At 41.5% G+C, this 21,511-nt stretch overlaps 1 long non-coding RNA gene across 2 annotated transcripts in view; it reads left to right on the top strand.

The window, feature by feature from the left end:
• The first annotated feature begins 6,688 nt into the window (after positions 1-6,688).
• The window catches only part of LOC143435728 (uncharacterized), a 147,237-nt gene continuing 132,414 nt past the window's right edge, over positions 6,689-21,511 (top strand). For both annotated transcript variants that reach the window (XR_013106187.1, XR_013106186.1), the window contains exons 1-2: positions 6,689-6,785; positions 20,757-20,887. This is a non-coding gene — a long non-coding RNA (uncharacterized LOC143435728). The remainder of the gene's footprint in view (positions 6,786-20,756; positions 20,888-21,511) is intronic.

Genomic DNA, 21,511 nt, shown 5'->3' with positions numbered 1-21,511 from the left:
CAAGACTGGAAGCAACTTACATTTCATTTATTAAAACAAAAGCCTTTTTAAAGTTCAGAGAGCAGAGCCTGAAACAGGACACGTGTATAACACCCGCTACTACCCCCACAGCTCAGAGAACAACGTGGTAGGGGGAGGTCTGTAAAAAGCCAGAAATGGGGAAGGGGGGAGGGGGAGAAGGACTACTTGAGTTAGTACCTGCTGGATGCAACAGGGCCTTTGCACTCATAAACCCAACAGATGTGGTTCTCTGCACAAGACCTGCTCAGGATCGAGCCAATCAGCATTCAAGCATGGAAGGGGGCGGGGCTGATGATGCCCCCACCCCTAGCTCAGGAGCTATTGGTTGGCTACTCTGGGAAGGAGAGTCCTTTATCTCCAGGTGTGTGTCCTAGCGAGGTTGCTTCTGCTCCAAAAAAAAAAAAATGGGCTGCACACTCATTCACAGGGACAGCACTAACTGTTCTCAGTAGGCTTAAACAAATTTTTTAAAAGATATGAATTGGGGGGTGGGTGTTGAAGGGAACAGGAGGAGTTGGAGGAGGGAAATGGGGGTAAATATGATTAAAATATAAGTATACGTGTATAAAATTCTCCAACAATAAATAAAAGATATTATTTTAAATAAGGAGAACATAGACTTCAGTGAATTTCCAGAAAGAAGAGGCGATGTTGAGAAGGCCCAGTTTTGTCTTTGTCAGAAGTCTTATTTCCTTTCTTGCCATTATGTCTTGAAGACACCCAGGGAAGTTGGATCCAGGTTATGTATTATCATTTATATATTATCATTTGTCTTTGATATGATCATAGGTTTTAGATATATAAGCCAATAACATTATTTCCATGTCACAAATGAGGAGGTTCAACTTTAGAAAAGAGAAATTATAGAATCAGGATTATATCTTAAAGTTTTTAATTTGTTTGTTTGCTTTTCCGAAAAAATCTATGTAGTCAACTCTTTTTATATTTAAATGCAGGATACTGCTTTTGATTATAACCAACATTTAAAAGCACAGGATACATGAAATTTTGGTAGATACTTGTAGGCAGCCAGAGTCTTTATCTTGGGCCCCCTTCCTATCATGTGTGTTTTGTAATTCTCTCTTGGCAAACATGAGGTAAATTCAGAATGAACTCTCATATTCAACAAGCCAAACTAGCTGAGAAAATGAAAGTGGTCATATTAGTCAGTGCTAGATAACAAACCTCAAGAACGGGTGAACGTGAACATTGGTTTCTCATAAGCTTGGGGTTAACGAGAACACCTCAGCTAGAGTGTCTGCACTGTGGGACCCTCCACATCCTCTCAGACTTTTAAGACCCAGGCTTAGCTCGAGTGCTGCATCACGCTGGCCAGTTTCACTGGTTGAACGAGTCACATACTTCAGGGCCACAGAAAGGCAATGCTTCTCATTAGCAAAGAAAGCTGAATTGTAGCAGCTCATAGACACAGACAAGGATGGGAAACTGGTCCACTGACTTAGAACTCTCTAACTTAACTATTATGAGACTCCCAGGACTTACCCTACCCCATATACACTAGTCAGAGCCCTGTAGTGCTTTGTTTGTTGTTTTCTGCTGTCTTGACCACGTACCACAAGCTAGATGGCATAAACAAAATGTATTTCTCTCCAGCACGGAAACCAAAACTAAAATGAAGGCGTTGGCAGGACTGGTCCCTCCTGAGGGCTGGCAACCCAAATGTTCCATGCTCACCCGTAGCTTCTGCTGCTTTTATGGACTTACTGGTTTTCTTCCTTTGGTGTGTAAATCTAAAGTCCTGAATGGCGAGGTGTTGAGTGGGAGACCTGGGCAAGAGAAATAAAGAAGATGAAGGCAGCAGCTTAGGATAAAAGGTCTTGCATAAGATGACTTCATCCAAGCACCTTTACTAACATGTATAGCATCATATACAGTATTTGTAAATGACCAGTGTCCGCAGAGAGCTAGGTCAAACAGTGTTGGCAAAGCGAACATGGGATACCTCAGGTTTAGTTGTCTTAGGACTGTTAACCACTGCATAGGGGCAGGGGAAGGGTGGGGGGACTGGCTCCAGCAGCAAACAGGCCTTGCCAAGTCCTTTCTTGGACAAAGACACAGAACCAAGTCCCTTTGTCCTTTCATCGGGGGCTCTATGGAAGTCTCGGATTGATCTGGCTCCTTACACCAATGTCTCACACTGTCTTCAGAAAAATGTTCTGTCTTTCTCTGTTTGTGGCCCCCTCCTCACTCCCACATATATCCAGACTACTGCTTTTCATTAGTAAACCAGCTCAAACTGGATTACTGGATACTGGATCCTACTCTAGTACAATGTTAGCATAGATATATCAGCTATGGTCCCATTTCTAAATAAAGTAAAATCCTTATGTCTTAGGGATTAGAAGCTTGCAGTTGCTAATTTTGTGTACTAACTAGGCTACAAGATGCCCAGATAGAGTACGTTCTTGGTTGAATTCGTGGAGGACACTACTGTTTGAATCAGTAGAGTAGTAAATAAAGAAGTCTTCTGCTGGAGTTGTTGGAAGTACCAGGGAGGAAGGTGACCTTTCCAGCATCAATCTCAGACCTGAATCTAACACTAGGGCCAGCATAGATAACCGCCTTGTTCTAGATGCTTTATATATCTCAGCCCTCATGCTGGTGATTTGGAAGAACTGTGAACATTGTCTATCCCAATTTTGGGGGTACAAAGTCTGTCCAACTCCAACACGATTATTAGAGCTCAGAAAAGTGACAGCAGCTCCTGTAGAGGATCCCAAAAGTTACTGGTTGTAAACAAAACCCTAAAACTAAATCTCTCCTCTCTGTTACAATATTCTTCATAGATAAGAATCAAGATAACAAATGCCTTTAATCATGCATTCCTAACACTTCTTCTCTTCCAAGTAGCACATTCAGATTTCTTCTCCTGATTCTTGAGACCTCTTCCAGTCCATCTTTGTATTAATCAGTGATAAACAGTATATTTATTTGTGCTTTCCAATTTAAAACAGTAATCTGGAACATTGTTTTATCTTTAAAATTTAATATAGCACATAACACACAGTAGGTGCTATATTAAAGTTTATTTAAAATATAATTAAGTATATCCTCAACATGTGCAAACAGGATACATATATAAGATCTCGATCTCTCTTTCCTTCCCCTTCCCCCTTCCCTCCCCTCCTCTTCTCCTAACTCTCCTCCCCTGTCTTCCCCCTCTCCTCCTTTTCTCCCTCTCTCTTTCCCTCTTCCTCCCTTCTCTCCTTCCTCCTCTCTCCCTCCTCCTCTCTCCCTTCTCCTCTCCCTTTCCTCTCTTCCTCTGTCATCCCCCTCTCCCTCTTCCCTTTCCCCTTTCCTTTCCCATCTCTTCTTCTTTCTCCCCTCCTCTCTCCCTCCCCATCTCTTCTCCTCTCTCCCCCTCCTCCTCTCCCTCTCCTCCTCTCTCCCCCTTTCACTTCTCTTATCCTTTCTCCTCTGTTTTTTTTTTCTCCTAACAATTCAACATCTTCTCAAAAACCCTGTGAGAGAGATCCTACTGTTGTCCACACTTTATGTAAAGGAAACAAACTCAGCAAAGAGAAGTCTCTTGTCCCAGAACATCTATTTAGTGGCTGTTAATGGAGTCAATCCTGGACTTCATTCTATCCATCCTTGCTGGTGCCGTTTAGATAATAGCTGGATTCGTTATGGATGCCTTTAGTCATTTATGCAGTGTAAAAAGTGTCCTTTAAGACAAATTAAAACTTAGTCAGCAGCTAACTGGTCACTTGTGAAATTCACTCTAATCTTAGAAGAAATAGTTTCTTCTCTTTCCAAGGAACAGATGCAAAGCTGAGGAAACTCACATGTGTAGCCAGGAGAACACCACCCTGAGTTGATGGTCGGTCACTCAGAAGGGCCATCTGGGGGCCATTCAAAGGCAGGGCATGTACAGTCTTCACACTGTTGGTGTCCAAGGTGCCAGGGACAAAAATGACCTTCCCAACATCAACCTTATGTCTCCTGGCTCCAGTCCTAATCCAGCATTAGAACCTGACGAGATTTAATTACCCTGCTCTCTGAACTCCCATAACTCAGTTCTCCTGACCACTGTTTGAAGTAAGTATGGAAATTACTTCCATTTATGAGAAAGGAAACTTGATCTTGCAAAAATGCCCAACGATGCACCGAAGCTCACTCACTTAGTACGTGACAGAGTTGGAATGTAACCTGGCTTCTTCCTCAGTCACTGCTCTTTCTTTCAGTGAAGCCTACCAACAAATCAGCAGTATTTATTTTGAGAATTTCAAATTCAAACCGTCAAAGAGCTTTGATTACAACATTTACACAGCTATGCCCCGAAGGTTTGCTGAAAACAGTTTACTTGTTGTCTCCTTTGATTTTCCGGGGGAATCATTTCCAAGTCAAAAATCAGTCTGCCGCTTGACTGGGTATTGGTGGCATACACCTTGAATCCCAGCACTCTGGTGGCAGAGGCTGATAGATCTGAGTTCAAGGCCAGCCTGACCTATGTAGTGAGTTCCAGGACAGCCAGGGCTATGTAGAGAGACCCTGTCTCAAAAGCACAAACCAAAAGTAAATTACTTTGTTTCTAAATGGCTAGCCCTTGCTTTAGCCCTTGGAGATTGTTTTTAATCAGGATAACATTTTCTTTAAATTTTTCTTATGAAAATGAGTCTTTCCATCCTGGCACGGACACTGTAAGTCACAAGAAATGTTTCTTCTTATGTTTTCTCATTGGCCTTGACAATCATGCTGTGTACAGAGTGTGCTTCAGAACCTCCGACCCTCTTACAGATAGGAGGGCCTTATTCTTTGGCACCCCCAGGGCTTCTTCTGCCTAGCTGTGAAGAGCAGCGTGTGAGCGGATAGAAGCAGCGATCCATTAGGTTGTCTATAATGCAGGAAGCTCTGTCAGGGACAGGCAGGAAGTAGTTACTCCAATTGAGGTACTGGCTGGATTCGAGGACTCGCTAACCTTTCCTTACTATGTAATCCAAGTGAAATAATTCTACTCAGGAGCTTTGAAACCTTATCCGCTTTAGTGAGGTCGGTTCCCAAGGAATGATCCGTTCTCAAGCACACTGTTTGGCTGCTCTGGATGCGTTGAAAGCACTTTGTTTCTAGGGGTGAACAAGAGAAAGTACCGGAAGCTTTTCCTCTCCTGGTTCTTCATAGTCATTCCTCCCCCTCAACGCTTTGTTCAGTCACCCATATATACTCAAGCTCTCTCCTGAGGCATCACTTTTAAAGCCGCCTTCATTGAACAATTTTCTGAGTCTTGTGTTTCCATAGGAAGTGGGAAAGAGATTTGCCTAAAATGTCAAAAAAAAAAAAAAATCTATATGTTGAAAGGATAGGTAGGGTTACTCCACCCAGTTTTATACTTCCAAATGAAGAAACTGAAGTCCTTGGAGACAGAAGGCTTGGTAAGCATGTGTACTGTTCTCCATACCCACATGGGGACTGCACTGTTTACCAGTGTCATTCATGTGGCCTCTACCCCCCAGCTATGAAAACAGTTACCAACATTATGCAAACCAACATGGGAGGTAATGTTTCTTTTGAGAATCTTTAATCCGTTTCTCTGTGACCACATGAGTATTAGCATGGTAGCAATTAGGTGTCTCCAGTCAAGGGATTTGGTTAATCTAATTAACTAACAGAGGTATGACTTGCTTGCTCTAGATGTAGCTAGCACATACACATATCACAAGCTGGCCTGCCCAACTATCTCCAACAGCTTAGAACTTTCAAACTCAAGGAGGGGGCTTGATCTCAGTGGCATTCCCATTAAACACATTACTAAATCATATACGTGCATACAAGAATTTACAAGAGAAAGAAAGAAAGAAAGAAAGAAAGAAAGAAAGAAAGAAAGAAAAAGAAAAGAAAGGAAAAGAAAAGAAATCGTGAAGGACTGAGATGACTCCATGTTTACTTCAAGGCTGATAATCTGGGTTTGATTCCCTGGACCCGCATGATGGACAGAAAAAAACAAATCCTGCACAATGTTCTTCTGACCTCTGAATGAGCGAGTACATACCCTTTCCTTTACACATACTAAATGAAATAAACATATTTTAAAGTGAAAATACAAATCTGAAACATGGCACCTTATAAGTAGTTTTAAGGCTAACATGGGGGACAGCAATACATGTTTGCGTTGTTCCCTGTACATGCCTAAGGTCTCTCTTCCTGTTTCACATAGAACATGTTCACTGAATAAATTAATCAATCAGTGAAAGCATGTTCCTATTATAGGAACCTGCAATAATAGCAAATACGTTATCTCCCAATTCTCATGTGCTTGGAAGCTCCCCATTGCAATGATCACTCAGCTTCACTTCTGCACAAACGAATCTCTACAACAAAAAGGAAAACTAGAGAAGCTATAGACAACCATCATTCTCATTCCTGCATCGTAGTCTCCAAATAACCCTGCCCTTCACAAGTCTTCCCTTGTTCCCTAGGGCACTTCACAGTCTTAGAGTTCATAGTGGAAACATCAAGAAGCATCTGGAACCACCTCAGAGTGAACACCCTGCTCCCAGGGAGAAAGTCACACATTGGCAGGTGCTTCCTGTTTTTTCAAACACCTTGCCCATCTTCTGTGCAACAAGTCACTGCTCACTCTGCAGCCTGTGACCCCCACAGGAAGCTGCCTGCAAACTCAGGTAGCTTTTCTGATTCTTAAAGAGGTCTTGAACATTCTCGCAGAGAAACGCCAACCAAAAGTGTAGTCATCCAGGAAGAGAAGAGCCTGAGAGAAAACTAGCACTTGGACTGGCACCAGGAGGGTGAGGATGCTTTTCCTTGAGAGGGCCTTTGGCAGAGTACATTTTTAAAACAAATAAACGTGTGTTCTTTAAATGTGGCATTGCTGTGGGTGGGATTAGGAGATGCTGCAAGTGGGCGATGTTGTTCGTGTTTCTGAGAAGAAGTGGAAAGGACAGGGGAAAGGAAGGCTTGCATGGGATGGGAAGAAGCTAAAGGGAACGGGTGTTCTAAGTCAGTTCAGGGGAAGGGGTTGCTCAAAAGATCTACTTGTTTCCGGAAGCTCACACATTCTTCCTGAGATTTCAGAACCAGCTGGAAGGAAGTACGTAGAGCCTCCATCCAGCTGGACTCGAGTCCACAGTAAGCTTTGGTTGATCTATTCTAGTGACGTGGTCCCGGGGAGACTTGTGGGAATGTACTTGGTAGGTCTCTATTGCAAAGGGAGTTAGTTAGAGATTCCCTTTAAGGTAGTGGTGCTAAGTCTCACACCATAAGTCTTGGATAACCAACTGATCTTTTTAATAACAGAAAAAAATAACAGGGAAAGTTAATAAAAATTTATAAGATTTCTGATAATTCTCTATAGGATCAGCTCCAGTAAGTGACCTCTTGTTTGTTTTTTGCTGTGTCCCATTTCTCCAATCCATGTTGCTGATAAAAGCACATTCCTAAATTTTTGTTTAGAAAATTGAAATTAGGTTCAAACCAATATCCTGAAAGTAGGCTTCTCCAATTGACTGATAAAAGGGCCAAACGAGAGAAATCATGTCTTCTGGGCTCAATCAGGTCTCTGCAACATTCACTAGCCTGAAACGGCTCCCTAGTAAGACCACCCATAGCAATGACTCACTGGCGAATGGTAAGAATGATTGGTTTCGTTTTCTTATAGTCACAAATCTAGAAACGCTGGTTCATCTTCTAGGACAAAAGGCAACCTTCTAATCCTCACTTCTGAGGATTAGAAACTTTTTACATATTAGCATTTGAAAAGCATTCATGGTTTTTAATTAATTAACTAATTAACTTATTTATTTCGAAGCAACAGACTGTCTACACAAGCGTCTCATCCCCTTTGACCTCTCTTGTGTGGGTTAGTCAGTTGGTCACGTGACACTATCTCACACATCCTTGTGTGAGTATCTGTCCATGTATTGGAACTTGGGTTTTAGGAAGACCCAGGATAAAAAAATAGTACAAACAAGTAGCAGATGACTCTTTAAGCTGGTTCTGAGAAGGGGGATGTTCTTTCGTTAGGTAAGCTTCTGTGGTTTGCAGAGGTGGCAGCAGAGGCTGGGAAGTGAGCAGAGCCTGAGAAGGAGGGGGAGCAGTTCAGAGGGGACAGTAAGCTATTAGGAGGTGCACAGAAAATGGACAGAGCAAAATGACCTTTGGGCGGGTGGCAAAGCTGTATTCTCTTGTCTTAAGGAGAGAGGAGAGGGGCTGGCTGTAGAAGATGCTTGGTTACTGACTGACAGACAGATTGACAGTTTCCACCAACCAGTGAAGTGGCAGTTTCCTATTTCCTGCTCTCTGCCCCCTGACCTCATTCCCTTTTCTGAGTCAACTCAGTTTCCCAGGATCTGTCCTGCTCCAGGGCCATCTTTTCAGACGTTTATCCCAGCAGCTATATTGAGTCTGTCCCCATCCACGTTTATTCTCTTAAACCCTACTAGGCTTCCATTAATTGCATAGGAAAAAATTTTCAAATAATAACAAAGGCCCACCTTTCCCTGTAAAATATGATAATTAAAGCAAGAGTACTAGCATTTCAAATGACAGCAACCATGTCGAGTGTACAGAGCTCAGACAAGCAATGGTTGCAGTTTAGAGATACTGCCCTGGGACCATAAGAGAGCAGACTGGTTTCTCATCTGTTATATTTATTTCTGACTTTGCTGCAGTCAAACCCTTCTGATTCCCTATGGCTGATGTAGGTACCTCCCTTGCCCAGCTTGCTCATCCGAGCTCCTCAGCCCGTGTCTCTGTGTCTTGAGCCTTAGCAAAGATGCAGAACCTGCTCGCCTTAAAGTTTCACACACATCCCCATCTATATGTTTAACAAAGGCATTAGTGCACCCTGTTCAGTCTCTGCCTTATTTAGCACCTGCTGTCATGACAGACTGCATGGACTTAGAAGTATGTTTTCAGGGTCCAAACCCCTAGTTACTTAGCCTGTCTCCTTTGCCTGCCATCCTTTATAAAGTGTGAGAATAACAGCAAAGTAAGAATATAACAGCATGTCCTTCGCGGGGCTTCGGGAGGAGGGTCTTGAATTAGCACCTGCAATGCTTGCGAATGTCCATAGCACACAGTAAACCCTCCAGACAGGCTCAGGCCACCGGGCTTCTCTGAACCTTGTTCTTCACCTTCTCCTAGAAGCTATGAAATCATCTCCCATGTACTCTCCCACCCTTTTTACACTCTAAAGCCAGTTTTCTGGGTCTTTCCTGGTTTTTGTTGCAGCATTACACAATGTTGCAACATTGTGCAACTGTCTCTTATTTGTCCCATTCTCCTTCCCACGTTCATTAAACATTTATTTAAAAGTCAACGACGCACAGAGCAATATCCCAGATGGGAGGGAATGAGCCTTTGGGATAATAGACACATAAAGAAGGTGATGTAGAGTTTGCAGATCCGGTGAGAGAAAGATTCCAGCAGGGTTCACTGACGGGACAAAGGAGAAGGTGGTCAGGCACATCCCCTGACATAGGACAAAGTAGCATGGACCCCGGACCTGAAGCGACTGAGAGTCTGATTCTAATCCATCGGTCCTGAGTTCTAAGACCTTAAAGGTTTGTTTGTGTTACTGGTGGTGGTAGTGTTTTTGTTCTTCTGTGTGTATACTTTAAATGCAAAAAAGAGGTATTTAGAGTAAAACAAGTATTTTTATCATCCGGTATTTTTAAAATTTAATTCTTTTTGAGAGCTTCATAGACGAGCACTGTATCGCCATTACTACGACTTCTCATGCCTCCCAACTCCTCCCGTGTCCCCACTCTCCCTCCCAAAGCAATATCTTCTTCTTTAATCATTGTTACACACATGTGCGTTCTTGTGCACACACATGTACATGGGCGTAGTACATACACACACACACACACACACACACACACACACGCACAAGCTTACAAGCTCACCCTGCTTGGTTAAGTTAGTATTGCTCATCCGTGCAGTATCCAGGGCCTACCCCAGGGTTAGACAAACCACCCACCTACCATAGTTACTCACATACCCTCTGTACATTTTAATAAGAAATAAAATGGTACGGTTTAAGCTTGTTGTCCACCACTTCTCAGCTCTACTCTCTTCCTCCATGTTTCTTCCCCGGAGAGAATCTGGTGTTTGTCACTCTCATGTTCTTTAGATGTACACAAATGATGGGAATATTGTTTGTTTCTAAACCTTGTCGGACTAGCCCCACACCTTACACTCATCTTCATATCTCACTTCGATTGTTTGACATTAATTTTTTGTTAGTTGTCCATGCGGGTACACATAATTTTCATTGAATTCTTTTCTCTTCTCTACAGTCCAGTAGACCGCTGAATGCTTATTCTAAAATGTATCTATCTGTCCTTTATCTCCTTATAGTCATTTAGGGGGTTACCAATGTTCCTCTGTGTTTAACAGTGCCCTGGGATTACTGCTGTGATTAAAAACATCATGAACAGGTTACACATCCTGATCACAGCCCAGCATGAAGGGAGGTTGGGGCAGGAACTCAAGGCAGGAACCTGGAGGCAGGAATTAAGGCAGAGGCCATGGAGGGATGCTCTTTACTGACCTGCTATCCGTGACTTAGATAGCCTGCTTTCTCATACACATCACACTGGGGCTAGCACCACCCACGGTGGACTGGGCCCTCCCACACTAATCACCTATTACGAAATTGCGCACAGGCTTCCCCACAGACCAATATCATGGAGACATTCTCAATTTAGGTTCCCTCTTCCCAAATGACTCTAGCTTGTATCAAATGAACTTAAAACTATACTGCTGGACTTTCTTGAACCCACTGTCCACCAGATAACAGCACAGAGACTTAATGTTATTATGCCTTAGGCCTAGCTTAGGCTAACTCCCAGGTACCTCATCTAACTTAATTAACCCAACTATTCTAATCCACATCCTGCATGTGGCCAGTTACCCCTTTCCCTTTCCCCCTTTTTCTTTTCCCCCACCCCCAGTATGTCCAACCTCCTCTGTGTCCTGCCGGTGAATCTTCCTTCCTAGATTCTTCTCCCTGAGACCCTGTCTCAGACCAGAAGTCTTGCCCTTCCTTTCCTGCCCAGCTACTGGCCATCAGATCTGTATTAAGCCCATCAGTGATTGTGGAAGGTGTATGTTTACACAATGCTGAGGCAGGGGATGAACCATAAGAACAATAATACACAAATCTGGCCAGTACTCAACTCTCTGCCAGTATAGAATTAACAATTGAATAATACAAAGACAACCTTCACATAGTACACCCCAACAAAAGTAACCAGCACAAAGTGTTGCAACAATGCTTTAGGAGGTGTCAGGTTTCCTTTGGATCCATTGCAGAACATACACACCAGAAAATGCACAAGATATAACACTGCTCTCCAGTGCCATGTGAGAGACACCAGATCTTTACACATGCTCACTTTCATCCTTTACAGTTTGGACAGAGGGTGTTCATAATGAAAAGTTATTTTTTTTCTTAGAGTTGAAGATTGATGCTACAGATGCTTGCCAACCAAACTATCGATGATGATATATGGAAATATTTTAACCTCCCAAGAATTGAGAGGTATTCCATAGAGTAAGGGATTCCCCCAGATATCAGAGATTCAGCACGTGTGCTGAATTGGGCAGTTCTAGGAGCTAAAGACGTACTCAGTTACATCTTCATAGAATGGCAACAATCCACTTACCCTTCCTTCAGAAAAGAGTCATGGCCCCTAGCAGAGGAATCTCTAACCGATAATGAGCTAAGTGGATGCTTTATTATCCACTGTGGGTATGTAGAAAATCAGTTCCAATGCACCAGGCTCATTAGCATCCACTGAAGCATCATTACATTCATCCCAGAAGCTCAACAAGAAGAGCAATAGGTAGAAGACATCATGGTGTCTTCTCCTTTTCTTGAACTCTTAGAACATCTGCTATAATAAGAACCAGAAATTTATTCATTAGACAAATCTAGAGTGCATGTGTGTGCATGTGTGTGCATGTGTGTGTAGAAGTGTATATCTGTATGTCTGTGTATATACATTTATATGTATATTTATGTATATATGTATATGTGTGTATGTATATATGTATGTGTGTGTGTGTGTGTGTGTGTGTGTGTATCAATGAGCATGTGTTGCTATACCCCAACTTATTAAAACCCCATATAAACAACTCCTTAAGACTAGGAGAAAACTGTTTAAGCTTTCAAAACATTTGAGCAAATACAAATGCAATGTCTATACATTGTATCTTGCAATTTGCTTAATAGTGTGATCTGAAAAAGTAAGTTTCTCCAATAGGTAACCTTAGAATCTCATGTTGGAAGTAAAAGAGACTGACATGTTCGTGTGTATAATGCAAGTAACAACACTGTGTATTCTGGGAGTTTGGAAGGCAATATGAATTCATCACTCACTCAACAAATATACATTAAATGCTCACTAAGTGCTGGATTTGATACAGGATCTATAATCCAAAAACTGCCCGTGAGGCTCTTCTCTCCAGATTTTATGTAGCAAGAGTGAGAAATTTCAACATGGTAAGGTTAGTGTTAGAGCTGAGGCAGGAGAGCAAAGATAAGCCGTGGGGAGGAACCCTACCTCTACTCAGGATTAAGCACAGATCTCTTAAACAACTCAGGCAAGTGGGCCAGAGGCATTTTTATTCTTAAGGCTCACGGGGGCTATTTGGTGAGCCAGAGCTGAGCTTTTATTAGTTTTCTAGCCAGAAGTGTAATTTTACATTCGTGCCAACCAATGAAGTGCATGTTATAAGACGTTCTTTTTATATCTATGCAGCTTTCTGGTCTACCTCAGGGATACTTCATCCAGCTGTCCTGCTCATGTTCCTACTCAGTTCCCACAGTTAATGTTGGGGCATGTGGTGGTTTGAATGAAAATGGCCCCCAAAGGACCCTAGAAAAGTGGCACTATTAGGAAGTGTGGGCTTGTTGGGGGAAGTGTGTTACTGAGGGCGGGGCAGGCTTTGAGATTTCAAGCCAGGCCCAGTGTTACTTTCTCTCTCTGCTGCCTGCCAATCATATGTATAGCTCTCTGCTACTTCCCAGCACCATGTGTGCCTGTTTGTCTTCCCCATGCTTTCCCCCATGATGATAAAGGAGTAAACCTCTGCACTGTTTAGTTCACTTAATTGGTGAGCCTCAGCACCAAGTAAGTGTTTTCTTTGATAAGCGTTGCCTTGGTCATGGTGTCTCACACAGCAATAGAAACCCAAACTAAGTCGGGGCTTTAAGTCAGTCAAGAGAAGAAGGTTGAAGAACACCCTGCTCCTCCTTCTTTTGCTAGCAGAAGAAGCAGAGCATTTCAGGAAACCTACATCTTGACCTCTCAGAGTGACTAACGCTGAAGGGCCTTGATTTAAAAGCTTGTTTGTTCATTTCTTACCTTGTGACCTTGGCAGATCTGTTCCTCTTTGTCTTAGTCAGAGTTGCCTAACTACCATAAGAAGTAAATCAAAGTTTAAAGGCCTAACACAATCATTTATTTTTGTACAGCTCAGGAAAACATATTAACTCAAACAATAAAATAAGTTGTAAAGATCTCAGGCTAAAATATTACATACAGGATTAGTATTTAGTTTATATACGCGCTTACACACACACACAATTCATTAGAAGACATGGTAACAGAAAACCCCTTATTTACAATAACAATGAAGAATATGAAATACTTGGGAACATATTTAAAAGTAAATAAACTTGTGAAAACTACGTGAGAAAAATCACCCATGAGAAATGTCAGAGTGAACTTGAACTAATGCAAAGGCATTTTAAGTTATTGTGAAGCATCGCTTTGTCTCGTGAATGTTAACTCTCTCTAATTAGTGAATAGATCTGACACTATCTCTATAAAATATGAATAAGTCTTTATGTAGAAGAAAACATATTCATTTTCAAACCATGTGGAGGAACAAACAAACAACCAAAATTCTCAAAATAGCTAAAAAATACTGGAAAGAAAGAACATAGAAAAGGCTGGCATTAAACCATACTATAAAGTCCTTGTAATTTAAACAGTATGGTGTTGGTGAAAGGCTGGGTGACCAGACCCCAGAGAGTGAATTGAAAAGCACAGAACTAAATTGTAGTACATCTTGAAATGTAGAACAGTACATAATAAAAGTGGCACCACTCACTTACTGGGAAAAGAATAAATCAAGGGACAGTTCAGGGGTAATTCAGTATCCATTAGAACAAAGTAAGTTCAGAGCACACATCATGCCATATGTAAGCATGATCCCAAATGTAATTGAGATATAAACATAAAAATTAAAATTCCTGAGGGAAACCATGAATAAATTCCTGGATGTAAGGGACAAATTCTTAGCAATGTCTCATAACTCAGAGATACTTTATGAAAACATTGATCTGACTAATCGGAAATAGATTTTTTTTTCTGGATAGCAGAAAAGATCATAAGCAAAGTCAAAGACAGTTGATAAACTTTTTTAAAAATGCAAAGTATATCTACCTAAACACAAAATACAAATATTAATACCACACAAAGAATCCTTAAAATTTTGTAAGTGTACATGGGTGAAACTCAGTGGTAAAGCACTGCCCTAGAATGCACAAAGACCAGGGTTCAACCCCAGGCCTGAGATAGATAGACACATAAACAGATAGACAGACAGACAGACAGACAGACAGACAGACAGACAGACGCATGCACACACACACACACACACACACACACACACACAAATAGATATATGCTAAATGAATGGATGGATGGATGGATGGATGGATGGATGGATGGATGGATGGATGGATAGATGGATAGATAGGATAGATACATTGAGATATTTTATACACATATATATGTTTTAAAAAAAACACTTTTTGATAGCTTCTTTTGATAAGAAACTGAGAATATTCCAGCGTCAATTAGCATAGCAAGCATCCAAACATTCACTTCTAAATACTAAATACTACTCTCTGATAGAAGGAACCAAGGATCCTTGAAAAAATTAACAATTTCTATATTGGAGCATGGGAAGAATAAAATTATCCTAATGATCAAATATGAGCCAACTTGAGGAACAAAGTCAATGGTAACTGTCATGAATGGTAACATACAAACTTTCCCGACTCCACCCTAATAATGAAAGTAATTAACTAATAGATGAGGGTAAAGGAGTCTCTTCTTGCAAGGAGAACTCCAGTTACTGAATGTCAGGGAAGTTTTAGAGTAGACAAATCACCAGTTGGAGACGTTGGCAGGCCATTATACGAGGAAAGGGGTATTTTTATAGTCCTAAAGTATCTCTCCACAGGATACTGACCAAGTAAAATGCTAAATTGTGATGCTAAAATGTGGACAATTGTGATGGTTTGATATGCTTGTCCCAGAGAGTGGCACTATTAGGTGTGTCCTGTTAGAATAGGTGTGTCACTGTGGGGCTGGGCTTTGAGACCCTTCTTCTACCTGCTTGAGAGATTTGTCTTCTCCTATTTGACTTCAGATGAAGATGTAGAACTCTTGACTCCTCCTGCACCATGCCTACCTGCACACTGCCATGCTCCCACCTTGATGATAATGGACTGAACCTCTGAACCTGTAAGCCACTCCCAGTTAAATGTTGTCCTTTATAAGAGTTGCCTTGGTCATGGTGTCTGTTCATAGCAATGAAAATCTTAACTAAGTCAACAATCAGCAGGCACCACCACTTTACCCAAGTATTCAACATTAACATCCCAAAGTAAAAAAAAAAAAAAAAAATCAAGAAAATGGACCTGTTGATAGGACACACTGAGAAGTCCACAATATGACTTCTGCGCACAGTACATTTGCAGGCTACATTTAATCGCTTCTAATTTATTCATTATCTACATCCTGGACTATACAATGGGCATTGCTATGACAACCACCATATGGTGATGATTCCATAGGGTACATATGTAGTTAATAGTATGGTTTTAATGGTAGTTTTCTCATACATGAAAACCACATTGGAATTAAAAAATGTGGGATTAACCTCACATTTGGGATTGGATGAAGAGTCCCTAGATATTCTTTTGCACTGATTTGATTTGCTGAGATAATAGATTTGTTAAGGAAAAACAGGAAAAATTCCCAAGAGCGGATAGGCTTCCAAGAGAGAAAACCCACCTTGTACTACTTCTGCAAATGTTTGTTAGTCTGAAACTAGTTCAACATAGAAAGGTAATTAAAAGACTAAAAAGGAGGGTTGGGGAGGAATTGAAAACCTTTCCAGGTACAGCTCCAAATTTAATTTTTTAAAAGGACAACTTAACATCTGTCAGTGGAAAAAAATAGCTCTTTCAATAAAAGGTTAAATATGTCCTGTTTATGAAAATCTTTAAAAATACTCATAATGACATATCTATTGCATAAATTCTCCCCCAGATCAATGTGTTCCCTTTCTGACTCATTGACTTAATTTTCAAATTATTGCTCATATTGTCAGAGGATATGATCTAAAAAATGATACAGTGCTTGGCAATCTAACTGAGTGACCACGTATCCCAGTGAATTTTGAGCATCTTAGTTGCTAATTGTGATGAATGTTGCCCTAATTTTTATAAGTCCAAGGTCTTGTATGTTTATTACTGAGCCAACCTAGTGCTGAGAATAGAAAGCAAGAGGAAAAAAAACACCCCCCCCCCCAGTAAAGCACGCCCAACTAGCCAGAGTATGCATCTTTAGTCTGATATGGCAAAGTATAACTCTAATTCAGAATAACCATGTGCATTGATAAATGCCCACCTCTTTAAAAACCCAGTGGGTTCATCTCCAACATCTCCTCTTAGAATTATACTTCACCTTACTGCATTTTCAGTGGAAGCCATTGGGCATGGGTTGTTTTTGGTTTTTAGTCCGGGAATGCTTGATCCTGAAAGTCTTGCCTAAGAAGACACAAGGGGGAAGAGAGTCAACACACAGGGCCATTATGACAGAGAAACACACAGAGAGATGACTTTATTAAATTTTTAATGAAATGTTTTTACTTTGGCCTCCCAAGGAAAAAACACAGCAAATCTCCTAATATCACCACCAGAGGGCAGGAAACATTAAGAAATGGGGCAAAGGAAACCCACTTGTCTAAGAGTGTCTCGGTTGTAGTGTAGGCATCCATCTCAAGGAATGCACTCTTGCAGAAATCAAGTAAGATCTTTATAAATAAGAATGGAAGGGTAAGGATGGGAAAACTGTGTTTTTATACCAGTAAGATCTTGTACCATGCTCTTACTGCTACTCACTGTTATACATTTGTTAATTACTATATTGATTTAAACACTTAAGGATATTGGCCATGGTAAATTGTAATCATCCCCCTTCAAGTGATACATGAGTATAGTATTGTCTGGCTGGGGCGCTCTTGCCCGGAAAAGGGAGAGTGAGCTGACTGAGCTGCTCCAGAATCAAAGTGGCCACAGTCTTGGGTTTGATTCACATATGGGTGGGTGGGTGAATATCTCTGAAATCAGGGTCATGGGTCTCTCCTTGACTGGCTCAATGGCTATGGTGGGTCCCAGAGATTGTTACCGAAGAGTCACACTGTGCTGGGACACTGAGGCCAACTGCATGTTCTCCTGATGTTGGACCAATGGTGTGTGTGTGTGTGTGTGTGTGTGTGTGTGTGTGTGTGTGTATTTGTGTGTTTGTGTGTTTGAGTGAGTATGCATGTGAGTGTGTCAGTGTCTGTCAGTGTCTATGAGAGAGTATGTGTAAATGGGTGTGTGCGAATGTGTGTGTGTTTATGTATGTGAGTATCAGTGTGTAAGTGCGTGTGTATGTGTGTGTTTGTGTTTGAGTGTGTGAGTGTGGGTATGTATGAATGTGAGTGTGTGTGAGCAAGTGAGAGTATGTGTGTGAGTGCGTGTGTGAATGTGTGTGCAAGTGTGAATGTGTGTGCAAGTGTGAATGTGTGTGTGAATGTGTGTGTCACTGTGTGTATCCGTGTATGTGAGAGTATCTGTAGTGTGTGGGTGTATGTGAATGTGAGTGTGTATGAGTGAGTGTGTGTATATTCTTGAGGGTAGAAGCTACTTGGAGTCAGATAATACAAATATCTCTTGTTGCTTTCACCATCACTTTTTATTTTCTATTTCTTTCCTGTTTAATTTCACATTTCTATTTTCCTCATTTCTATGTATTCTCCTCTCTTCCTGAGCGCTATCTAGCCCATGTTTTTTTCTTCTCATGGGATGCATTTCAAAAGCATGGTGAGTGGCTGGTTTTAATGGTTCAAAAATAATTTCAATTTTGCTCATAAGTTTGCCCCTGTAAAAAGATTTTGCACACGAAGGCGATAATGATCTTAAAAGTGGACTAGACTAGTCTATTCCAATTCCCTACGTGAGATGACACTTTACCAGATAGAAGAAGACATTCCCTCTTCTTTGTTTATAATTCCTTAGCACTTATTTCATAAGAGGCATATACATCTTACCTAGAATCAATTGGTGTATCCCAAATATACTATTTCTCCCCAGAAGCCTGAGGATGTGATCATGGCTAATAACACTTGGGTGAACTAGAAAATCCCACGAGCCACACGCTTTCGTGTGCTGAGCAGGAAAAATCCAGGACCTAAAATAATCATATGGGCAACTGATAGCATTCTTGACATAAGCACGGGACTGAATATGCAAACTACTTTGTTTGTTGTCTTATGTTTGTCGAGTATGTTTTTGGTAACTGGAAACGCTTTCCTTACTTTTTAATCTTATTTCTATATATAAACTTCACTCTACCAATGTTCTCTGCTATCTTAAAACTACAGAAGTCCACTTTATCTAAAGTACTTTATTATTTCACCTTTATCCCCTCGCTTCCGGGTTTTAGTCTCTCCTCTACTGTAAGATTCTGTCTCTTTCCTTAGAAGCAAGCAGTGCGGAGGCAGTCATATCTGTGTGCTATTCGCAAGCAAACCATCTTTTGAACCTGGCAAACTTGATTTTTCTTATTGCTGGGATACCTTTGGGGACCAAATTCTCCCTTAATAGAGCTGAGCTCGTTCAAAGGAAAAACCTGACTATGTTGTGTTTTGGCCCATGCTGGACCTACTCAGTATAGCACCTCAGAGCTCGGTCCTGTCATTTTGTTCCAAGCACGTGACTGAGCCAGATGTGCCCCCTCACTGAGCTCAAGTCAGAAGCATTTTGTTCTTTTCCAAACTTAGATCTCTTTCTTGCTCCAGTACTCACATGATCATGTTATCTTGGAGAGTAGGTGAGGCTATACAGAGCTATCTACAGTATCCTGACTTTCTCCGTATCCATGACGAAGCTGAGGTATGCTAGGAAGAGCTGGGCCCTAGTATGATTGGGGCTTGCATGGGTCTCAGGTTATAAGTACAAATTTAAAATACTACATCAAACTTAGGAAGAAATGCAGTTCCTCTGATGTGTATAATCAAGCTGGTCTTTTTCAGACACTCATCTCACCAGGCATGAGGAAAACATGGACACGTGCCAGGATTAGGTATTAAAGTAGCTTTTCTTTTAACTGGACTTGTCTATGATATGCAAGCTCTGGGATAAATGCTCAGTCTGTCATACTTCCTCTCGTCCTATGAGTACCCAAAGATGGCAAGGCTAGAGCTAGCCTCATGATACAGGCAGTATCATCAGCATCAGCATCCTCTGGATGCTCAGTGGATGGCCTTGTCTCCTCCCCTTGGTGTAGCACCAAGTCTGCCGAGTTGAAGGAACATTTTGGTGAGCACTCTGGTCCTTAACACCTCTTCTGTCAGTATCTCCACACACGGCTCCTCTGTGTGCACCTTCAGACAGCCACCAGTTGCCTTGTCTTTTCATGATCAAAACATACATTCAGTGTAACTTTGAAGGGATTTTCAGGAGCTCTGGAACTCAAACTTCTACCTCATTTATCTGGCCACCTGCCAGGGCTACCACGGCATTGATACCTCACATGATGACCAAAACCCTTCCAGTACATCCATTGCCTTCTAGATGTCCAGTCAATGGACCAAACTGGACTCTACTTTGCACTTCTCAGAGTAGGATTCATGTATTGACAGCCTGTTTGACTGTTGTCCTTTCCTGTCTCCTTTAGGTGACTCACTGTCTCACAAGAATAAGCATCCACTTCTTTCTAAAACAAAATTTTGTTCTCTAGGAGATGAGAGGTTTAACTCACTCTCAGGAAATGAGTGACAAGCCATCCCTCACATTTACTTTTGAGTCACCAGTCTCAAGGTTTTATTGTGGATGTGCGTGACAGGGCACATGTGTGTGTACAATGTATGTGTACATGTGTGTGTACAATGTATGTGTACATGTGTGTGTACATGTGTGTACATGTGTGCATATATGTGTTTGTACATGTGTGGAGGGCAGAAAACAACTTTGAGTGTTTTTCCTCAGGAATATCTCTCTCTCTCTCTCTCTCTCTCTCTCTCTCTCTCTCTCACACACACACACACACATACACACACACTTTGAGCTGGGGTCCTTCTCTGGCCTCATATGCTGGGCTGGATGGTTCCAAGGCCCCAGGGATGCACTTGTACCCATCTTCCCACTGCTGTAATTCCAAGTCTGTGTCACTTTGTTCAGCTTTCTTAGTGGACTGTAAAGATTGAAGTCTAGTCCTTCCGCTTCTAAGTTGAGCATGTAGTGGCTGAGTGGCAGTTTGTAGGACTGAGTTAACCACTTAGAAACTTTTTTGAAAGAGATCCTCCTGTGTTTCATTGAGGCCAGAAAGAGAAAATACAATCTCCACTGCTTCTATGGCCTCAAAGGAAGTGACATGTCCTCTCCCCTCTGTATTTTGTAGAAGAGGATATAAAACTCAAAGAAGAGACTTTGCCTGTGATGACCCCTTTATTGAAGCTTTTCAAGATGCTGAGCTGAAGACCCAGGGAAGCTGCATCTGGACTCCTGACCATGGAATCTGAGCTCATAAGAGTAGGTTGTTCTGGTCTAAGTTTGTGCTGATTTCATATAAGGCATTGGAAAAGGATAATATGATTAAAATGCGGAGCAAAAGCACAGTGCATCCATATTCATGTAGCAATGGTGTGAACAATGAGTAAAGGCACAGGGCCCAAAGCCATGTTGGGTGGATTTGTGTTCAAGCTCCACCACCTACATGTTCTGTGAACTTGGGATATTCCTACATGTTCCCATTCTTTGATTTTTCACATGATAAAATGAGCTGGACAGAGGGCTACTCTCGGAATTACCTTGAGGATTAATGAATCTCAGCATTGTCACTAGAAGAACAACTGGCGTATGACAGGCACTCTATAAGACAGTAGGCATCCTCATATGAGCCTACTCTACTTATGCCAGTGGCTCTGGACATATAAAAGACTCTCATTATATGCCAGGAAAGAATAAGTTTGGTTATCTTACCATAGTCAAAGCATTTGACAAAAAAAAAGACGAACTTACTAATGTGTTGTCTTTCAAAAATTCAGTTAAGAGAACATGGATAAAGTCATATAGTGAGTACCATTGCAACTTTAAGCTGCAAAGAGAGCACGTGTAACCATGACCATATCTGAAGATCTTGCTGCTCCCTGCTAT

This window comes from Arvicanthis niloticus, chromosome 22 (genome assembly GCF_011762505.2).
Source record: "Arvicanthis niloticus isolate mArvNil1 chromosome 22, mArvNil1.pat.X, whole genome shotgun sequence".
NCBI classification, from domain to species: Eukaryota; Metazoa; Chordata; class Mammalia; order Rodentia; family Muridae; genus Arvicanthis; species Arvicanthis niloticus.
Note: the sequence above shows the minus strand (reverse complement) of the source record. Positions and strands in the feature narration are given on the sequence as shown.